Source organism: Periplaneta americana, chromosome 12, assembly GCF_040183065.1.
Source record: "Periplaneta americana isolate PAMFEO1 chromosome 12, P.americana_PAMFEO1_priV1, whole genome shotgun sequence".
NCBI classification, from domain to species: Eukaryota; Metazoa; Arthropoda; class Insecta; order Blattodea; family Blattidae; genus Periplaneta; species Periplaneta americana.
This window is the reverse complement of record NC_091128.1, coordinates 10,864,705-10,887,819: the sequence shown is the minus strand read 5'-3', so window position 1 is coordinate 10,887,819 and position 23,115 is coordinate 10,864,705. Positions and strand designations below refer to the sequence as shown.

At 34.6% G+C, this 23,115-nt stretch overlaps 1 long non-coding RNA gene across 3 annotated transcripts; it reads left to right on the top strand.

Annotated features, from left to right (window-relative positions):
- The first annotated feature begins 309 nt into the window (after window positions 1-309).
- On the top strand, window positions 310-3,852 carry LOC138710170 (uncharacterized). 3 transcript variants are annotated; one of them, XR_011335133.1, is made up of 6 exons: window positions 316-956; window positions 1,921-2,077; window positions 2,178-2,428; window positions 2,691-2,816; window positions 3,038-3,245; window positions 3,489-3,852. It is a non-coding gene; the product is annotated as an uncharacterized lncRNA (long non-coding RNA). The 3 variants fall into 3 exon arrangements; XR_011335134.1 differs by having other exon boundaries at window positions 310-956; window positions 2,694-3,245; XR_011335132.1 differs by having other exon boundaries at window positions 312-956; window positions 2,691-3,245.
- The last annotated feature ends 19,263 nt before the right edge of the window (window positions 3,853-23,115 follow it).

Here is a 23,115-nt window from a genome sequence, read left to right as displayed (position 1 = left end):
TAGTCAATGTACTTTACAGTTTCGAACTAACGTAATGAAGTGAAAACACGATTATGATCTCATGTTTTCTTCAAAATAATATCTTAAATATCGTCTGTTCTGTTCTGACACACCCTGTATAATTTAAAAATTTGTTGTTCATCCACACTCGGGCTTTATCATTGTCAGACGTCTGCGTTACCTGTGATTTTTCTCTCCGACAATACTTTTACGTGGTTTAAATTTCGGTGTCATTCGAAACTGAAGGAGGTTGGGTCTGTTGAAACCTTTCCTACCCCTAAGTATAGGGAAGACCAGGTAACTTGATACCCTAAGGGTGAAACCTAACCATTTTTCCCCCATTACTACAAATGCTAGTGGATTATGGTGATTTTCTAGTTTGAAGGTTGAATTTTCTTTTGCCAACTTCGTTTCGAATTTCGATACTGACAAATACTATAAATGGTAGTGATTTTGTAACTGGTATGTTGGCAGCTGAGGCAAATATCGACAATATTTGCCGGTACTGGAGTTCCATGAAATTAAAATTGTACTAGATTTCTCAGCCGGTTACTGGAAGATAGTGAAATTCGAACTTATTAATAATTAATTAATATTAGTATTAATATTAATACATAATAGTTATTTTATGTGTTGCGTTGTGGTTATAATTCAAGAATAGTCAGATAAGTACGAATAAATATAATATACTTGGGGGTGATAATGCACGTGGGTAATGGATAGAAATATTATTTCAAATTTTAATGAATTTCTTTCGTGTTTAGATTTTTATTACTATGTCAAAAAAATGAAATAGTGTTGCAGTGACTCCTCCAAGGAAGAAAATGTGTGGCATTCAGAGTACGCTTCAGAAATCTGTAGTTCACGTGTATAATGAGTTGAAGAAAGAAGATAATGAAGAAGGAATTATGCTAACGGAGACAGCAATTACAACCAGAATAGGAAAATTATTAGGAGTAAGTATTCTTAAGCATACATTTCAAAGTGGTATTCAGTTTTAGGAGTTTGCACTAATAATTTCATGATTGTGGTCAAACAAAACAAATTTTTAAGTTAGGCCTAGATGTTTAATCAAGTCAGTGATTTTCATATTGCCAAACTAAATACATTTAAGATACTGTAATACTGCAGTAGGTGATAGCTTAAATACATTTACAAATTAGGCGAACAAATAATCAAACAGCACGAAAGTAAATTTCCAGTTTCCTCTTTTAGTATTAAATTAACCGTTCAGATCACAATTTACATGCCACATCGGCCGAAGAAAATACAAGTCATATTGTAATTATTAACTTGATATTGCAGCAAATATTACATGAATGTTGGTCTGTTATGGTGCTTAAAAATAATTCAGTTTTATATAATAACTATATAACATACTCTATAAAGCATAGGAACGTTGACTCTGGCTGAATAATTTATTCATGACTGGTCTAAGTAATATTAAATATGGTGTTTCTTCAGGAAAGCTACCCCACCCAAAGTACTTGTTAAGATATAACACTCGAGAGGACGAGGACGCACTACTGGGAAACTAACCATTTCTCTTCGTCATGGACCTCTCGCATGTTATATTGGTAATTAGTAACAAGTTTGAGGGAGGGACTACAACAATGCATTAGAATATACAGGTAAGTGTCAAAGGATTTTTGTGCTGAAAGTATTTGTGGCTGTGCACTAAAACCACGTGTTCATCACTATGTAAATATCACAGAAATCAATTAAACAAAATAAAATTATGCCTTCTTTGATGTAGCTTTTCTGGAGAATTACCTAAATATTAGCCTACTTAAACCTATCGTAGACCCAACCTAACATATTGATCATTTTCTATTCATTTAGCTGCAAATGTTGGTATCATGCATGAATTTTATGATATAACAATTTTTAGAAGTGTTATGTTATTGTTTGTTATTACAGCTTGGCTTTACTACAGCCACGAATGTGAGAAATTCACAGAAGGGGACCCCACTTGTGACACCAGGAAAACATAGACTACGTAAACATCCAGTGACTGATGCTGATGATTTTACGAAAGATGCAATTGCGAGATTTATTTATGACAAGTTACATAAAGGTAGGGAAGTTACAGGAATTATTGTGTTGATTTATGCAATGTAATTCTGATATTAGTCATATGTATAAAAATATGGCATAATTTTCATTTACTGTTACAGGGGAAGTACTAACAGCAGCAAAAGTTCTGGAACATATGAATGATGATTATGAAACATATTTATTTAGAGTATCCTTATCATCGGTGAAAAAATTTTTGAAAGAGATGAAATTTCTATGGAGCAAAGGGGATCCTTATACACATGTACGAGAAAGTGATGTTATTCGTTTTTAAGAGAATATATAAGAAATGTGGAGCGTGAGAACCCTAAACCCGTAGTATTCTTGGATGAGACTTGGATTTTTATGAATGGTAAATTTCAATGTATTGTGAGACATTGAGTGATTGAATTTTTTACCAACAAATAGGTTAACACTTATGTGGAATATGAAATTGCAATTAATATAGGCTACTAGTAATGAATTCAAGTGGGAACAACATGTTTTGCAATTAATAGTTTCATATTATAACTAGAGGTTAGTTATAAAATTCTTGAACGGTTTTCCTGTCTTTAAAATGTTTGTGTCTCTTAGAGTGTCAATGTGAATTGCTTGTCTCTCTCTGTTTTTTTAAGTAGGATCACCCACTTATTCATGAAATAAACCAGGTGAAGTTTCCAGTGACATGAATGGTGTTATTCATAGACCAACAAATGAGGGTGGAAGATTAGATGCCGGAACGAAAGGTGGATTTATACTCGGTAAGTTATATTGATTTATATTTTACATAAATTTGGCAAGAGTAATTTTTTAAATCAGGGTACAAAAATATAAAAATTGGTGACTAAATAAAAACGTGGGAAAGCCTTTCACCAAAGAGGATCTCATGTCATGTTATGTTATGTTATGTTTTATTTTCTTTATTTAAATGCTGTGAATTCATGTGACGTAATTATATGCCCAGGTATAATTTTTATTGCAGGTGCTGATTTAATTTTTTCATGCAATTGAAAGAAAAGTCAGGACTACCATAGTGCTATGAATAGTCCTGTAGTTGAGAAGTGGGTGCAAACACAGTTGTTGACCTGAGAACATTAGGGCAATGCGTTATTGTCATGGATAGTGCTGCATATCATAGCAGACTTGTGAAAAATCAGCCAACAACAAAATGGAGGAAAGAACAGCTACTGGTGATTGCAACTGAATATAATAGATTTGTTGTACTAAATGATAAGAGTTGATGGTGTGAAATCACCTTTTGATATTATATTTCAATATTAATTTCCATACTTTGCAGTTATTATTATTATTATTATTATTATTATTATTATTATTATTATTATCATTACTACTACTACTACTACTACTATTGCAACCGTTTCTCTTATTTCTCATAATTAGGCATACTTATAGATGCTACTTTTTTCTTTCAGGTGAAATTGAATCTACATAAGAATCCTAAAACAACAGAGCCTTGCCAATTACTGTTCTGAAGCGGCCTTGTCTTATGTGTTGTGTCTATATACAATTAATTCTTTCAGTTTTTTTTCCCCCCTTTAATCTAATGAAGTTGTTGGTTGATTGATACCAAGTGTTCAGCAGTTGATGTCATTTGTTATCTTGCACTCCAATATTTAACCAGATGATTGAAAGCTGTGTAAAGTTAAACAGTCAAGACAATGATCCATATCTTCATTGAGATTTCAGAAATGGCATAGGGAGATTCTGAAATATCAGTTCTTTGTAAATATTTGAGACAATCATGGCCTGTGATAATATGAGTACTGCCACTGTAGATTTTCATAGAAGTTCAGTTATTAAATTAGGTGTATTATTTTTACTATGTATTGTACTATATTTTTGTTTCGCTTAATTGATGAATTATATATGCTGTAAATTCAATAGTAGACTGTAGGCCTATAGCTTAACTGATGAATTGTATGTGCTATAAATTAAATAGTAGGCTGTATACCACAAGTGATGAATTGTTTATGCTTGTGATGTGAAGTAATTTGCATGATATTTATTATCAATTTCTGTATATTTCAACTGATTGAATTGTTTATACTTTTAAATTGAATTAACTTGCTTGCTATGTATTATATTTTATAGCTTAACTGATGAATAATTGTTTAGGTTTGTCAATTTAATAATCTGAGTGCCATGTACTTCATATTTTTAGTGGAGCCACCAATGTAGCTTAGTTGGTAGACTCGTTGGCCTGCAAATTCAGAGCTGCACTCGAGAGTAGTTTGGATCCCCCATTTGGTCTGATTAGTTGGTTTCTTCTGAGGATTTTCCTCCATCGTGGAGCGGATGCCGGATGGCCTATTGCAATTTTTTCATTTGCTTTAGAATCATTCCGATTTTTGTTACCACATTGTCATGTTCTGATCTTGTTATTCTTTTAACAGTGTGGTAAGATGCAGGTATAGATAACCTTACAGTAATTTTGCTACCTTTCAACTACCTCATTACCTCCCACTCCATAAAGTTCATGGATCCACAGAAGTACCAGTCGTCGATGTAATTCGACCATTTTGCTTAAAATATTAAAACACTGTAAAATATTGAGATTTCATGCTGTTACGTCCAATACTGCAGCAAGAATATCTGATTTTGAGTCTGATAGTATGACAGCCTTCTCAGATTTATGAAGTTGATACTGGAGATTTTGTAAGCTTAAAAGTGTATCTAAATTTTCACTATCAAAATTAGTCAGTGTTTGAAGTTAGTTAGTTAGTTAGTTAGTTAGTGGCATTTAAAAAGGGCGCGTCAGCTACTATGGCTATTTGCACCCTTATCTAAAATCTTTCACTAAACACAAACACAATACAATAACCAGAAAGTTTAAAAAACTAAAAAGCATTGTCACGGTTAAAATGGGGCAAACAAGTGTTTGAATATAATTCCCTGTAAAAGGGAATATACTGGTATTGTACTACAACACCACTACATCTATGGCTTGGTAAACAGGATCCATCTATAAAAAATACTGTATGTAGTCACTCACTGACCAGATCATTTATCGTTTCTAATGATTTTTAAAATGTCTGGAGAAGTATCACATTTCTTAACATCATCTGTTAAAGTTAACTTATATACTATTCATTTTGAAATAACTTGGGATTGTGTTTTATTAGTAAAGTTTCCCTTGATTGAGCAAGTTTGAGTTCTCCAAGTAGAGTCAAAAAGTCTGTTGGGATTTTGGCTCAGTTTATTAATATTTGTGGACTGTGATTTTTTGTTCTAGACAACCATATTATCTGCAAATTATGAGATTATCATAAGACCTATTTCTTTAGTTAGACCATCGACATTAATATTGGAAAATGTATTCCTGAAAACAACAATGTGGGAAGCCCAGATGAATCTGTCTCTATTTACATATTTGTGACAATGAATCAAATAATCAAGTCACTGACCCAATGTAACACTTTATCATGGACACCCTAAGTTTGCAATTTCTTAAGTGATTTATATTTACAGAGCCATATGATCCTTGAAAATAAATTAAAATTGCTAAGGTGTTTTGTTTTCTGTTTAAAATATCTTTAATATCTTGACTAAAATTTAAAATCTGTCCATTTGTTGAATGTAATTTTCTAAAGTCAACTCAATAAGATGAAAGTTAGTTACTAGATTCCAGGAACAAATTCAATCTATGAAATCATCTCTTCCATAATTTTGGCTATCATACTGGTAAGTGGTATCTGTCGATAACTCGAAAAGATATTAGTTGAATAATTGCTTTTCAAAATTGATGTTATGATAGATTTTCTCCAGACAGATATTGTATTTTAGTTGAGATTACAAGATAAAAGTAGTGAGTTTGCTTGTTTGCCAACATATTTAAGAAAATCAGCATGTGTATTGTCTGGACTTGGAGATGTTTTGGGTCTTATGTTATTAAACGAATAGTAATATTCAGTTCTTGATTAAATATTGTTATATAAAGTAGATTGTAGATTTAATATTTCTTTCAGTTTTTCCTTAATAGTCTGACGTACACAGATAAAACTAACACCCACACCACCAACTAATCTAATAGAAATTAAAATATAATTAAATGTAGAAAAAGTAATTAAAATTATAAATACACGTAATAAACCATACCCCCTAATTTCAACAATATACTATTTTATTCCCTTGTACAGCTTGTAGATAATTATTAATTATAGTTATTACTTATTAGCATAATATTTATTGAACTTATTGGCTATTTCACTTCGTTTGAAAGATGTTATTGTGTACAAAAAGCATTTTTTGATGATCGTTTCATGCTGTATGTTGTGTATAAATCTATGATTTCTGGCCATCTGTTCTGTGTAATCCATCTTTTGTATAGAATTAATAAAATACTCTTTTGGTAGTAATTATTTTATTAATTGAGTATTTAATTTACACCAGCTCACATTTCTTGAATCATTTGTTTTTTCTTATTTAAATTTAGGACACAAGAGCCAAAAAGAGACTTCACAGTTATGTATCATACATTTTTTCAATGACAGACGTGGAGTTCCAGAAATAATAAGTGTAAGTGTAACATTATTAAGCAATTTACAAACAAATGAAATCTTTAAAAAGGTATCTAGAAGTGAAATTACTTATGGCTTTTAAGGACCAAAATTATTTTTGTAAGTTGATTTATTATTATTTCAGTTTTAGCCTAGTTGTATTATCCATTTCCTTACTAATTTCAAAAGATAATCAGAAGTTCATTCGAATTCCAACCAAAAGTCAATTGGTTATTAATTTATTTACCTTTAGGAAGTACAGTATATGTACGCTGGAATCTTTGAAGTGAAGTGACAATAATTTAATTGGTCTTGGAACAGATTTGATTCTTGAATATTATATACTATATTTTGTTGTATATTTACGTCTAGTAACCTATTAATGCTAATACTAATAATAATGTAAAGGAATAAAAGAATAGAACATAGCAATACATTTCTCATTATTATTGAAACTATTTAGAATAACCTTCCAACATTAAGGTAAAGTACGGTGAGTAAAGAAGTCATTCAGTACATAGGATCGTGATTTTACTACATGTGGTGATATCTAGTAACAGTTGGCAACACTGACAAGGCGGAAATATTTGCTGTTTGGGAACTGAACTTACGTGATCCTCACTATACGCATTGTCCTTCCACGTTTAAACTAAACCCGATATAACTCCCCTCCTGCTCCTGTTTCCGGCGTAAAAAGGCCCTCATTCAAACAAAATAATTCTTGATAGTTGGTCTGTCTGTTCAAAATGAATTGGGAAGTCTTTGTTTCAGTAAAAGGACCGGAGAGCAGGTGCTGATGACGTCATAACGGCTTGGTCTCCTGGGGTGGCTCTTTTTAGTGCGGGGCTGTTCTTTTATAATTGCGCGGGGTAGTGCAAAATTGATGTGGCGCGTAGCACAAAAGACAAATTCGCCTGAGGGCTATGCAATACCGCCACGCCCTCCGGTTTTTACCCTGCGGGATAACACGACATTTGGGCAGAAGCATTTTTTTCTCCTGCTCTACTGACAGGCATGTTTGGCGCTACTGCGTTGGTGACTTGTTAGCCATATGGCAACAGCATGAGAATTAAAGTAAAGTTTAATGACATTTGAACACAATACTCATGCTGAAATTGGAGTATCGAGGCAACGTATGGAGGTTTAGCAAGAGAAAGAGAGAAGAAAAATAAATATAGGTTATATAAAAAGAAATACAGAAGGAAAGAAATAAAGAAAAAAGGTAAGAAAATGAGGCCAGAATAAATATAAAAGTATATAACTAAGTTGGCACATCCTTTTTCATTATACATTTATATTGTTGGCAACAATTCAGTTCCCTAATTATGATTTGAACATACCGATAAATCGACGCGAACGTCATACAACGAATCAACCAGCTTACTGACACTCGATTGACCTATGAGAATCTGATTATACTGATAGTACATAATATGGTGCTGTAAAATTTGTTTCTCCTACGTTCATTCTTTTCACGTCATCCATCGTCAATTTATTACAATCATCCACACCTTAAACATTGTCATTGTTACTAGAGATATCTCCATCGACAACGTGATCGTCATACTTAAGTCTGACTACACAAGTCGACGTTATATAGAATTTTTCAAGAGTAAGTGGTAATTTTATTTGCTTCTATAGTTATTGTTTTCTTGACAGTCCTAGGAAGTCTAAATTTCCTATCATACAAGAAATGATGGTAAGTGATAACTAGGACTGAAGAAAAGTATTGGTATCAGGGTAGTAAACAATTTCTATATACATTGTTTACAAAATGCGTCCCGTTTCCGGGTATCCCTTTGTTTGTAAGGAGCAGATAGAATGAACATTCGACTTCCCTCAATAGTAGACCTGCTTAAGGGATTAGGTACAGCTTACAGCAGTAAAATTTTTGGAAATATTAAACATTTTTTGTACCTTGTGCAATAATGAAAATGGGTATGTGTAAAACACTGTTCTTCTGCTATATAAAAAAATTATTTTCACGATTTAAAAAAATTATATATATATATTTTTTTTTTCAGAATTCAAAATGTGCAGTTCACTGTGCAGTGATGAAGCGTTTCCCTCATAACTCATAACTCATAAACTTGTTCATGTTCTCTCCCTTTTATTTTACTGTTGAAACTCAATTTTACTATATCATGCTCTTTCAATTACATTCCTTAATAATTTTTTTTCAAATTTTGTGTTAGAAGAAAATACAGATTTTTGACCGATTTGTAAAATGAATTTATTTTTTGTTAGATAATCTATCAAAGATAGAGAAGTGATCTTGCATCAGGTTGTGGATATGAAATACATTAATACACACTCGAAATTTCATCACAGAATGTTGGATAATTTTTTAGTTATGTGGGAAACGCTTCATCACTGCACAGTGAACTGAATTTAAAAAAGTAAATAATTTTTTTAAATCGTAAAAATATTTTCATGCTTGACCATGCCGAAATGTAGTAATTATGCACCTGGTAGGAGTCCTTTAATGCATATCATTAAAGTACACCTACTCATTAAAGTACAGGTCTTCAGCCAATCACAAGTCAGCTTTGTACCGTTATATCGATTATTCTTGGATATGCAATCGACAGACAATTAGCGAAAAGTCACGGAGGCTGGAAATCCGATACTGTCGCAGAAGGTTATGTTCTGTTACTATAATAATTAGCGTTAATTGTAAATAATATTCAAATAAATTCAATTTATCTCGTTTTTCAATTGTAAATCAATTCCCAGTTTGTATCAGACTAATGTTCATTCTTATTCTGTGCCAAGGTCAATGACATTTGGCCTCGGAAAAAAATCAATACTTTCGCGTCTGCGCACATCTCACAATTCAGGTCAGTTCGCACATAACCATAAAAAGATCTAATTTTTAATACTTTCAAGTTAGAAATATGGTCGAGAATAAAAAGTCGTATGAAACTTGCCTATAATGGTAATTAAGACGCTTGTATGAAAATTATGAAACTCGCTTGCGCTCGTTTCATAAAAAATCATACTTGCGTCTTAATTACTACCATTATAGGCTCGTTGCATAATGTACTATTTTCATACAGCAGAAGGACAGTGTTTTACATATACTAATTTTCATTATTGTACAAGATAGAGTAATGGAGGAAAGAACGTTGAATTTTTCCAAAATTTTACTGCTGTAAGCTGTAGCTAACCCCTTAAGTGACGTGAGGTTGTATCAGAATGCCGGAATAAAAATCCAACAAAGAACAGATAATAAGGCGACTGAATTCAGAACATGGGGAAATTGTGTTTGACTTAGTTGATAAGAATGATATCTTTTGTAAATATAATGTTTGCTCCGAGTTAATTAATTTGAAACACAAGTAATGCTGTAAATGTGCATTTTTATGAGCTGATTCATACGGGTCGGACTGTATAAACAGCCGCTACTGTAACTAGTCGAGCGTGCACACAAGCATTTTGTAAACACAGGGCTTTACGTATGATAGAGCTTAGCCTATAACTAGATAGTGGATGCGGGATGACTTGTCGTTCAATGAAAGTGCACATTTACTATATTTTACATTGTTTTCATTCAGACCATTGGCTGAATAGGTTTTAAACGTAAACAGACGACGTCAATATGCTACTGTATCTCCGTACAATCAGAAGGAAAAGTAATAAATAATGTACTGTAGTACATACCTTGCAAGTTCAGTCCTCGTCATCATTGATGGAATTACCAGCGTTGCAGTAAATGACGATATATTCTCGTAAGTTGTCAAGCTGAATCGTCTTCGCCTATCGCTTAAACAGTTTTTGTATGGAGAGAATTTCTGAAGAAAACCTCTAAAATGGGGATCACTCAATTTCTTTAGAGGAATATATTTGTACTGAGCATCATGTTGCACGTGTCGTTAGACCCGCACAACTAAATGATGATGATGCTACTGCTGCTGCTGCTGCTGCTGATGATGATGATGATGATGATGATGATGTAGATGGTTCCTCAGATTTCATATCAACGCATTTTCTGTGCGATGTACTGTTGCAATGTTTCTCTATAGCCTGAGTTGTTCTGTTTTTATTTCAATTTTACATACATTACACACGATATTGTCTTCGTTAATACATAAAAGTCACTCTCATATTTCTTAATTGCATTTCGTATCTCTAAGTGAATTTAACGTTTTGCCTTCGACATTATGTATGGATCAGCACAACATATTCAACCCGTACTAAATACTTGAGCAGGATAACACAACTGCACACATTGCGTGGCAATGTTACTATGACCAGATTGGGGGTCATTCGTTTTGTACGCTGCTGTACTCGCCAGGTACACAAAAGACACGTGCCATATACTCTGATACGAAACAACTTCACTTTTCCTTAAGTCACCCCGCATACACTGTCTACCTATAACCAATACTTTTTTCAGCCCTAGTGATGACAATGATGGAAATTGAGTTAGCGATAACAAAGTTGACAATGATGATGACGACGGAGGAAATAATGACAAGAGCTAATGACAATGACAACAACAGTGACAATAATTATAATGAACTTATGATTTATGGCGAAATGTATGACAATGACGAACATGATGATGACAATGAAGAAGATTATAATGATGATGACGACGATGATGATTACGACAGCGATGAGATGATCATAATTACTTAATCTATGTAGATGACAGTGAGCCGGTATCGAACTCATGACTATGATTTGGAAACCCACTGACCCCAGCTCCTGAAACATACAAGCACAGTCCAATGTTCTGACGACAAGCTGCTCTGTTCTCTATGGCAACCTTTGTGGCGCCCAGCTCTCGGGTTATTTAAATATTTAACATGGGCTTTCATCACGTGACTGTGGTTTCCGTCTGGGACTCAATCCCTGCCTGACCTGGTCCCGAGACGTTATAATGCAAATAAGGCTTAGAAAGGTCCATCACTGCCCCCTACACAGAAAAGGTTTGCAAATACTTGCATGCGGCCGGTGTCTCTTGCGGTTGCCATTGGCAACAAGGACGTCATGCTCTCAGGCGGCTTTGGTTAATAAATGAAACTGTACAGGGGAAAGTGGGTTTTACACAATTAACCTGTAGCTGTGCACAATAATAATAATAATAATAATAATAATAATAATAATAATGAGGTGGGCGAGACCTCATTCATATTAATATTTGAAATAAATAATAATAATAATAATAATAATAATAATAATAATAATAATAACAACAACAATGAGGTGGGCGAGACCTCATTCATATGAATATTTGAAATAAATAATAATAATAATAATAATAATAATAATAATAATGCTAATGATAATAATAATAATAATAATAATAATAATAATAATAATAATATTGGTAATAAAAATCAGCAGGATAACATTAGACTCCCTTAGAAACCAAACAAATCATACAATCTTATAGAAAAAATCAGAAGAGAAGTGAAGAAAGTGGAGAGGAAGAACTGGAAAATAGAATTCAACTGGATTAAGGCCCATGCAGGGCACGTGGGGAATGAATTAGCAGATCAACTTGCGAAGGAGGCAGCACGCTCCGAGGATATTCAAAAGCGCTCCAGCAAGACACCAAAAAGTGCAGTGAAAGGTGAAATACACAATCTCAGTTTAGTAGTAGGAGTAGTATTTATTTATTTAACCTGGTAGAGATAAGGCCATCAGGCCTTCTCTGTCCCTCTACCAGGGGATTACAACTACAATATGAAGAATAAAATTACAATTAATATTAAATTTACAATTACAATAAAAATTAAAGTACGACAAGATTACCTGATTAATAAAAGCTAGACAATTTATCATAGAAGTTAAGAACAATGAATATTTTTGTATTTACTGAATTACAAATTAAACCTAGAATAACAAAATTCTATAGTGATGAAATTACCATATATTGAGATATTTTATGATAGATTAAGTGAACTATTTACAAGAAACCATGTTTGAACGAGTCTCAATTACTGACCAAGTGCCTAGTAAGTTTGCGTTTGAATTCAATTTTATTTCGACAGTCCCTAATGCTAATAGGTAACGAATTCCAGAGTCTTGGCAGGGCTATTGTGAAAGAGGATGAGTATGAGGAGGTGCGATGGGATGGTATTGTTAGTATTGTTTCATGGCGAGAGCGTGTGTTCAGATTATGGTGGGAAGAAAGGTAAGTGAAGCGAGACGACAGGTACGAAGGAATAGAAGAGTTCAAGATTTCGAAGAGAAGGAGAAGTGAATGTAAATTTCTTTTCTTATCTAGTTTAAGCTAACCTATTGTTTCCAGGGATGGGGTAATATGATCATATTTACGAACGTTGCTTACAAAACGTACACACAAATTACGAGCACGTTGAAGTTTCGTTTTGTTGTCGCTGAAAAGGTCAGTCAGTAAAATGTCAGCATAGTCAAAATAGTTTAGTGAAGTGGCAAAACGAATGGGACAACACAGCAAAAGGACAAATCACAAAATCTTTTTTTCCAAATGTAAACGATCGGTTAAAACTAGAACTTAACATAACCTCAAACTTCACAACCATAATAACAGGACAGGAGATATAAGATTTATCTAGTCTACATAAATATAAAATTATAGATAACTCATTATGTCCATGCCACAATGACAAACAAAGATAGGTCATTTGTTATACAACTGTAAATTACTTCAGAGAGAGAGATACAATCTGAAAGCCGCAGTTCTCAAGACTGAAAAATGGCCAGTGAATAAAGACAGGCTAGTTCACAAATACCATAAGAACTTGATGAAATTGACTAACAATATACAACTTGACAAATTAGAATGAAAGAAAAGTAGACACTTTAGTGAGTTTGAATCCCTACCTCATGTGTTTGGGAGGTGTCCTAAGGAAGAAATCTTAAGAATAAAACGACATAACATCATTCGTTCCCTTCTTGCTGCTGGTCTCCGGAACAAAGGTTTGGAAGTTTACGAAGAAGTTCATTGTTTGGCTGATCAAGATAGCGTACGGAGGATTGACATCATTGCCATCAATAGGAAAAAATCTGTAGCAGAGATCATCGATCCTACAATACGCTTTGAACAATCCAAAGCACAACCCATGGATGTTGATAAAAAGAAGAAAGAAATATACGAGTCAACAATACCTTACTTCCGTAACAAACGCAACGTCCAGAGTATCACAGTGACAGATCTGCTGTTGGGGTCCAGAGGAACAGTGCCTAAATTTTTTGTGACGTGGAAAGGGAAATATAAACTAGGCAAAGATATTCAAGACGAAATTGTCCAAAACATAATTAAATACTCAGATGCCATCTGAGTATGGTAAACACACAACCTAATTCTTAAATTATATATTTGTGATTTAAAATATGTATTTTATCTTAAATTTTTATCTATATATATTTTCTTTCATGTGCCCATTCATGTACAACTATTATTGTAAATTGTGTGTTATTCTGTGCCTATAAGCAGGCCTTGCAAGATCAGATAGGGAAAATAAAAACAATTCATCCATCTATAAAGTTATTATATATATACATAGTTTAAGAAAAACCAATGCATATAGCATTACCACAGTCTAGTATATACAGTCACGAAGCTCAATACGTAGCAAATATACATCCACAGATAGTTGGTAAGCACTAGGATCGCTAATATCGCCTCATTATAGACAATGCGAAATAGTACCCGCACAGTCTATTGTTTCTAGCACCCTCAAAACTCAAGCTTCGTGACTGTCTATACTAGACTGTGGTATTGCTTCAGAGTAATGGAGCATGCAGGCTGTAAAAATAATAATATTATTTACTATCCCACTCTTTCCTCGTAGTTCTCGATGTTGTTTATAGGCTTCCTAAGTTGACAATACCGCACTTTGCCTGGTTTCTACACTAACGAAAGAAAAATCATTGATGTAATGATTACTTACTGCACTAGAACGTAAGTAAAATGATAAAGAAGTAAAACATTTAAGTTATTTAGAAAATATAAACGTGAGAGTACAACCTGTGCAGTTATTGAACGCTATTGGCGCAGTAGTCTATTGTAGATTTTTGTTTTGCTATTCATTATTCCAGAAGAGGATGGTACTGCTATCTCTTCGGAAATTTGGACAATATAGTTTCTGCTTTGCAAAATTTTATTGGAATTATGTAATCTTACTTTGAAGGGAATTCCCAACATACCCCTCTGTTACCTGATAAGATTTCCACTCACAATGTCGCTTGACAGATAGAATATCAGCTCTTGAATCTAGAAAGTATAAAGGTGGAGACGTTCTCCTGAAGACATCTCCGGTGAAATTCGTTGTACTTTCAAGATTAAGATATTTCGCGATAGTTAAAGCACTGCACTTAGTCTGTTGAGCTACACACGTTTCAATTCTCTACAAAATCCCGGATCCAGTATCCTGAATGACATTTCATCCGCAAGGACAGAATGCCAAATGAAACATCTGAATCTATTTTCCTGAATGTTAATAATTCTGGAATGCTAGAAACTAAATGTTAATAATTTATTGCACGTTGTCATCCGTTCTATTTAATTTATAAGCTCGTACGATTCCATTAGGAAATGTCAGATAACCTTAAAAGGAATTTTATAGTAAATAATAGCCCCTTGAACACACTAATATTCGCACATGATCAGGTAGAGATGATCAGTACAGAAGATGACCTGCACAGAGTTATATAGAAAAGGGAAGTGGACTCCACATTATGTTAGGAGAAAATCCACTAACTATTAGGGATAACACGGAAATTTTATTTGAAGGAAGTAAAGAGATAGGTTTGGAAGTAAATCCGAAATTACAAAGTATACGATTATGTCTCGTGACCAGAATATTGTACGAAATGAAAATATAAAAATTGGAAATTTATTCTTTGAAGAAGTGGAAAAATTCAAATACCTTGAAGACACAGTAACAAATAAATGATACTCGGGAGGAAATTAAACACAGAATAAATATGGGAAATGCCTGTTATTATTCGGTTGCGAATCTTTTATCATCCAGTCTGCTCTCGAAAAAGCCGAAAGTTAGAATTTATATAACAGTTATATTACCGGTTGTTCTGTATGGTTGTGAAACTCGAACTCTCACTTTGAGAGAGGAACAGAGGTTAAAGGTTTTTGAGAATAAGGTGCTTAGGAAATTATTTGGGGCTGAGAGGAATAAAGTTACAGGAGAATGGAGAAAGTTACACAACGCAGAACTGCACGCATTGTATTCTTAAACTAACATAATTAGGAACATTAAATCCAGACGTTTGAGATGGGCAGGACATGTAGCACGTATGGGTGAATCCAGAAGTGCATATAGAGTGATAGTTTTTAGGGAGGCCGAGACAAAGATGGGAGGATAATATTAAAATAGATTTGAGGGAGATGGGATATGATGGTAGAGACTGAATTAATATTACTCAGGATAGAGATCGAGGGCGCGCTTATATGAGGGCGGCAATGTACTTCCGGGTTCCTTCAAAGCCATATCTGTATCTTCTTCTAATGCGGAGGGTTATATCGCTTGCACACTCTACATCTGTGGACAGGGATTTCAAATATAACTTTTTTTTTTTTGTCAGAGATTACTTTTGCCACGTGTTCATCCCAAATTCTCAATCCGTTCTTCCTGTTTCACTGCATTTTCATTACAATATAATTATTCCTTTGCGGCTTCTTTAGAATTGTTAATACTTGTTGTAGTTTCTGTTTACAGGTACATAGGCAAATTAATTTCTTATTTTTTATTTGAATAGAAGTACAGATAGAAGTACAGATAAATTATGAAACCTAGGCAAAAACATAATTGAGAACAGTAATAATAATAAAAAATAAACACTTCACATTACTCAATTTAATCATTTTTATATTGAACAATGAAATATACAAGTCTTTACATGTTTTAAGTATATGATTAATGTCAATGATACTCATAACAACTATTAAATTTAATTTTCTATGATGTGTTTGGTTCAATTTGCATGACACTTCTCTTTGCTGAGACCCTAGATCATATACGTAACAGATAGCTCGTCCCTATGTTAAAATCGGTAGCACTTTGAAGAGAACAACCACCAGGATCGCTACCCGTCCGCCGTAAACGAACACGAGATGGCAGTACATTCGCTAATGCAATTCAAATGGGAATTATGACGTGACTCCTTATGTAACAACTAGATGGCAGTATAGTAATAGTTATTACTGCCAAAACCTATAAGGCCGAGCTATCTGAGCACATAATATGATTTAGGCTGAGACTAACGTTTCTTTTTGTATACTATTAGGAATACATCTTCTTGTTTGTAAATTGTTTTGACAAAAGAACGCCATGGGATTGGTTGAAGGCCATAGCACTTTTAAAATAAAACTCTTTCTAGTCACTGGGTATATCTTGAGAACACTGAAGTCTATATTCCACCCTCCCACATTGTGTCCGCATCTTTCGTTGTGGAACATTGTTTAGGCCTGAAGATGATGAGATATATCCTTTTCCATGATTTTGTGGACTGTCTGTTATTTTTCTGTGCATTTCGTTTTGCAGGGCACCTCTAACTTTTGACTCAGAATATACTTAAATCTACGACACCACCACCACCACCACCACCACCACAGGTGAATAACTCTTCCATGTACATGAATTGAGGGGTTGGGTGCAAGAAAGATACTTCTCTCAAATGCAAGTGTTGAGAAAATTGATGCTGAAAATCCAAACCGTAATGATGTTACTATGCACGCCTTTACATTTTGGTTACTCCTGACCTCTATGATCACAGCATTGAACTACAACTTGGTGATCATATGCATAACAGATCAGAGAACACAATAAAGCGTTTTACTCAAAAAGGGCAAATATTCTAAAATGCCCTTCTTGCAAACCAGCCCCTCAGAGTGGATGTTGCGTACGGTAGGGAGGGGCATTTGGAATTTACCTGTGTCATTGTTTCTCTAATAGATTTCCACATTTCATGAGCAATTATTGTAATTCTTCTCTTGCTGTTGTCGAACTGGACGGTGTACTTAATTAAAGTGCACACAACTTATTCACTTATTAACATTCCACTAAAGATTTCAAAGGAGAAAATTTATTTGATAATCTTTTCGGAGATATATTTAAAAAAATAAATTTAAAGCCATAATCATTATAACAAGAGCTACAATAAAATTTTACGATAAAAATATTTGTTTTATGAAAAAAATCTGCATGAATATGTTTTAGTTGTATGTGGTTTTTTCTACCCATTTCATAAACTGTAATGAACTACTACTACGCATATGGGATCAAGAAACGGCATTGAATTTCATAATACTTTGAAAAATACTTAACAACTGATCTAAAATTTGTGTGATGCAATCCGTGTATATTTTTATATGGCTTTACTTTGTTTATAGATGTGATTTTTCTTTTTATTTCTATTTGTGATGGTATGGAAGAGAAGGCCTGACGGCCTTAACCACATTAGAATAAATAAATATTAACAAAATCAACTGTGAATATTGTAGCCCGTACATATATTATATCAGTCGGTACAAAAACACTTATCATTAGCCTATATCCATATGAGTATTAATTATAGGCTCTGCTTATACGAAGAAATAAATAATGACTCACCCAACAATATTAGTAACGCAAGTGGTACGCGCGGTCAGTGAGACCTCTTCTGTAATTGGAAGCAAATAAATCAATAATACAAGCAAGCACAACACGGCAACTCCTTACACAGACTGTTGACACGCTGATAAGAAGGTAGATAGGTAGATGAGTGCACGTTTCTGTATCTTCACATGTCGGGAAATTATCTCATTGGATTTGCACCCTGCGGTCTGCGAGATCTCATTGTACCAATTGAGTTATCGTGCATAGATGTAAGGATTTCGTGGCAGGTGTTCTGATGAAACCTGTCAGTAGATTGTTTCCTTGGTTTGTTCTTATTAGCATTAGTGCTAAATCAGTAAGTACTGCTGGCAATTACTGACGCAGTGCTATATTTTCAACATGATTTTTAATAATTTCTTTTCCTTTTCTAGGTTGTTCCTCGAAGAGACATGCTAATAACCAGCCTGTTTGAAAACGTAAGTAACTATATACACACAGGTAATAGTATATTATATTGCTTAGAGGCTCTGCCTTAATAGCAGTACCACTGGGTCCCATATGAAATGTGTTAATTGAAAAAACAACTTTTGGAAAATTGGTTTAATTTTAGAACAGAGATGCTGATACCGGTTTCGGACTACATATCTTACTTGTTCAATCTTTACAAGGGATGAGTTATTGTCTCTTTTTCATCCGCCTCCCTTAATTCATAATCATTCATAGGCACACATAATCCCGTCAGTTACAATTTGTTATTCGTGCATGAATTATCGGTGTCCACCGTTGTGGCTGAGGGATTAGCGAGTCTAACTCCAAATCCAGCGGTCCCGGTTCGATTCCCGGTCAGGACGAGTTGCCTGGGTAAGATTTTTTTCGGGGGTTATTCCCTCACTCCTATGGATAAATATCAGGTAACTTTATCAGTTGAATGCAACCCTACTCATTTCGCCACTTCCTTTCCTCCCCCATCATCCTTTCCTCATCATCCCATTTCTGGTTTTTCAGATCTCTCTACAGGCGGCCTCCTGAAACTGTTGGCTCTCTCGACCGGCCTACATGGAATGTAGTTAAGCGACGTTGGATGGCTTCTGCAACGAGCATCCGAGGTAAATCTACTCGGGGGAGGAGTTTCTCCTCGGACCGACAAGGGGGCCTTGGGGAAGTTGCCGAAGCAGCAATGGTATATAGATTTCTGTCTGCTGTAGGGACCGGTCGGTAAGGGAGTCATGTGATTAGGGCGGTGCGCGTAGGGGATCTGTGGCACGCAACTCATTCCATATCGAGGTTTAGCGCAATAGATCTCGATAGGTCGCAGTGCTGGGCCATCCGTGCTCCCCTCAGTTAAATTCCATTCCATGTATTATCGGTAACTGAATTCTGTTTTGTGAAAGGATATGTGGCGGCAACATTGATAGTAATGCTCTAACTTACAATGTTGTTACATGTCTATACGAATGACGCGAATATGTTAAGAGAAAATCCACAAATTATGAAGGAAAATATGAGAATTTTATTTGAAGCAAGTAAAGAGATAGGTTTGAAAGTAAATCCGGAAAAGACTAAGTTTATAAATTATGTTTCGTGACCAGAACATAGAAGGAAATGTAAATATAACGACATGAAATTTATTCTTTGAAGATGTGGATAAATTCAAATATCTTGGAACAACAATAACAAATGAAGGGTTGGCAGAAAGAACAATGAGGGTCCATAAAATTAAATTTTTTTTTTAGTTAGAAGTGCCATCTATTGGACTATGTTCAGAACTAATAGAAGCTTACATGGTTATTACAATATCTCCAGGTGCAATAAAAATTAAAAGTAAATGACATTACGCAAACGAATTAAAGGAGAGTGTTATAGGGCCATATTCATAGACATTCTTAGTGCGGGCTTCCGGTGGATGATCAGCTAATTAACGTTTTTCGTATTCATAAACCAGTATTAGAGATATGATATGATATGAATCCTGTACAAGTAATCAGTCGATAGCCGGGACTAGTTTAGCACGCTCGTAGCGCGGGCCAGCGAAATGTCTGTGCATAGGACCCTTAGGGTTTAAAATTCATTTTCCTTTATAGTTTGTTATTTCGACCATCATCGTTCTTCCCGCCAATCCTTCAAATATAAATAACACTCAGGAGAATTTTTTTTTTAATCCAATGCCACCAGGTTGTCTTTTCGACATTTCTGGTCTTCTCTCCTGGCCGTGGCTTTGTTGTAACCCACTTCTGAGGTTGGGGCGCCTGGAAGGCGGAGTTACATTACCCCGATGATGTGATAGGATGATTATGATTATGTGGGACAGGAGAGGCCTTAAATCTAAACTTAACATAAATTCCAGACCATGGACGAACACAGGAATAATAACCAGAGTAAAAATGGGAAATGCCTGTTATTATTCGCTTGAAAAGTTTTGTCATCCAGTCTGTTCTCAAAAAAGCTAAAAGTTAGAATTTATAAAACTGTTATATTACCGGTTATTCTGTATGGTTATGAAACTTGGATTCAGACTTTGAGAGAGGAACAGATATAAAGGGTGTTTGAGAATAAGGTGCTTAGGAAAGTATTTTGGGCTAAGAGGGTTCGAAGTTACAGGAGAATGGAGAAAGTTACACAACGCTGAACTGCACGCATTGTATTCTTCACCTGACATAATTAGGAACATTAAATCCATATGTTTGAAATAGGCAGGGCATGTAGTACGTATGGGCGAATCTAGAAATTCATATAGAGTGTTAGTTGGGAGGCCGGAGGGAAGAAGACCTTTGGGGAGGCCGAGACGTAGATGGTAAGATAATAGTAAAATGGATTTGTGGGTGGTGGGATGTAATGATAGAGGCTGGATTAATCTTGCTCAGGATAGGGACCAATGGTTGGCTTATTTGAGGGCGGCAATGATCCTCCGGGTTCTTTAAAAGCCAGTAAGTAAGTAAGTAAGTAAGTAAGTAAGTAGGTAAGTAAGTAAGTAAGAAACTTGCAGATATTCAGGAAAGAATGCAGCTAAGCTCTATGTAGGAAATCTTCATGCCGTCTAGCACAATAGTAGGACTACAATAGGTTACAAAGATCAATTTTAAAAAAGACTGAAAATGTTGCACTTTTTTTCTTACAGAGTGACAATAGTTTATCAATTACAGCAAAGGGATTCAACTAGGCCTATTCGTGCGAAACGTTGTGAGTGAATGCTGTAATCTGTTCATGGCGGGACTCTTGATCCATCTCAATTTATAATTAGGAACAGACCTTGGTTACCTTAAGTCGTTATGAACTCTCTCAGAATACAATGCAGTGAGACACTGAAAACTCTCTTCCTTGCATGAAGTTCTTCTTCACTTCAGAATGTATGTAAGTTACAGAAGGTGTTTCAGAATTTTCAACGCCAATGTGATTCTTGCATCCATAAATTGGATATAATTTTCAATATATATTTTCATAAAAGATAAGATCAAAATGACGTTTTCAATATATATTTTCATAAAAGATAAGATCAACATGACGTTTCCTTGTTACCTCTTTGTTTTACTTGGTTATTTCATGAGGCTGTATTAACTACGAGGTTATTTAGCGTGGATGTAATTGGTAATAGTGAGATGATATTCGGCGAGATACCTCTTAGTGGAACATTATTTCAAAGGGTGCATAGGCCTAAATCACCCCTCATTCATTGCAGATTCGCTTTCCTCCATGCGAGAGAGCGCTAGAATCTCTCCACTGAACACGCGCGCTACGATCGCTCTGTACTGTAATACCAAACGAATTACATAAAAATGGCTTATTTCGACATAGGGTAAACTAGGGTCTGTTGGACAGTCGGGCATGTTGTACACTCTGTACTTTAACGTGTTACCTCGCCACTTGTGGGCACCACATTCTGCTAGAAGTCAATGACAAAAGTAGCCATCTATAGAACTTCTAAAACTGTGTCAATTGCCATCGAAAAAGCAATAATGCTATGCGAAAATACAGTAGATCATTTACAACGAATTTTCACCACAATCTCTTCTTTGACTACTTCTTCGCACAAATCGTGTTGTTCTCTTTTTCGTTGGTTAGTTAACGACGCTGTATCACATACTATATTATTTAGAGTCGATCAGATTGGTAGTAGCGAGATGGTATTTATTTTATTTTATTTTATTTTATTTTAAATCCACCACCAACAGAAGCAGGCTTTCAATTACAGGTGGCTTAGACAGATACATATAAAAATACATAATAAGAAAGAAAATACGTAACGGTAATAGATGTTAGAATATAATATTGCAGTTAATATAGTGCCAAATTTCAATATAATGATGCAATAGTACATTATGCAACGAGCCTATAATGAAGGTAATTAAGAAGTGAGTATGGATGTTTATGAAACGAGCGCAAGCCAGTTTCATAATTTTCATACGAGCTTCTTAATTACCATTATAGGCGAGTTTCATACGACTTTTTATGCTCGACCATATTTCTAACTTGATATTATTAATTTTCTTTGTATTTGACATTGAGCAATGTTCCGTATGTTGTGAGATGTGCGCAGACGCGAAAGTATTGATTTTTTCCGAGGAACAGATGTCCACATTGACCTTGCTAGGCCATAAGAACCTACAGAGATAACATTGAAATTAAATTAGACATTGAAAAACGAGATGACAAATTGAATTTATTTCATATTATTTACAATTAACGCTAATTATTACAGTAACAGAACATGACCTTCTGCGACAGTATTGGATTTCCAGCCTCCGTGACTTTTTGCTAATTCTCTTTCGATTGCACATCCGAGAATAATCGATACTTGCAGTTTTATAAAGGTAGAAAGCTGACCTGTCAGTGGCTGAACAGTTGTAACCTGAGTCGTCATTGGCTGAAAGACCTGACCTTTAATGAGTAGGTGTACTTTAATGACATGCATTAAAGGTCTGCTACCAGGTGTATAATTACTACATTTCGGCATGTTCGAGCATAAAATTATTTAAAACTTGAGTAAAAACATTATA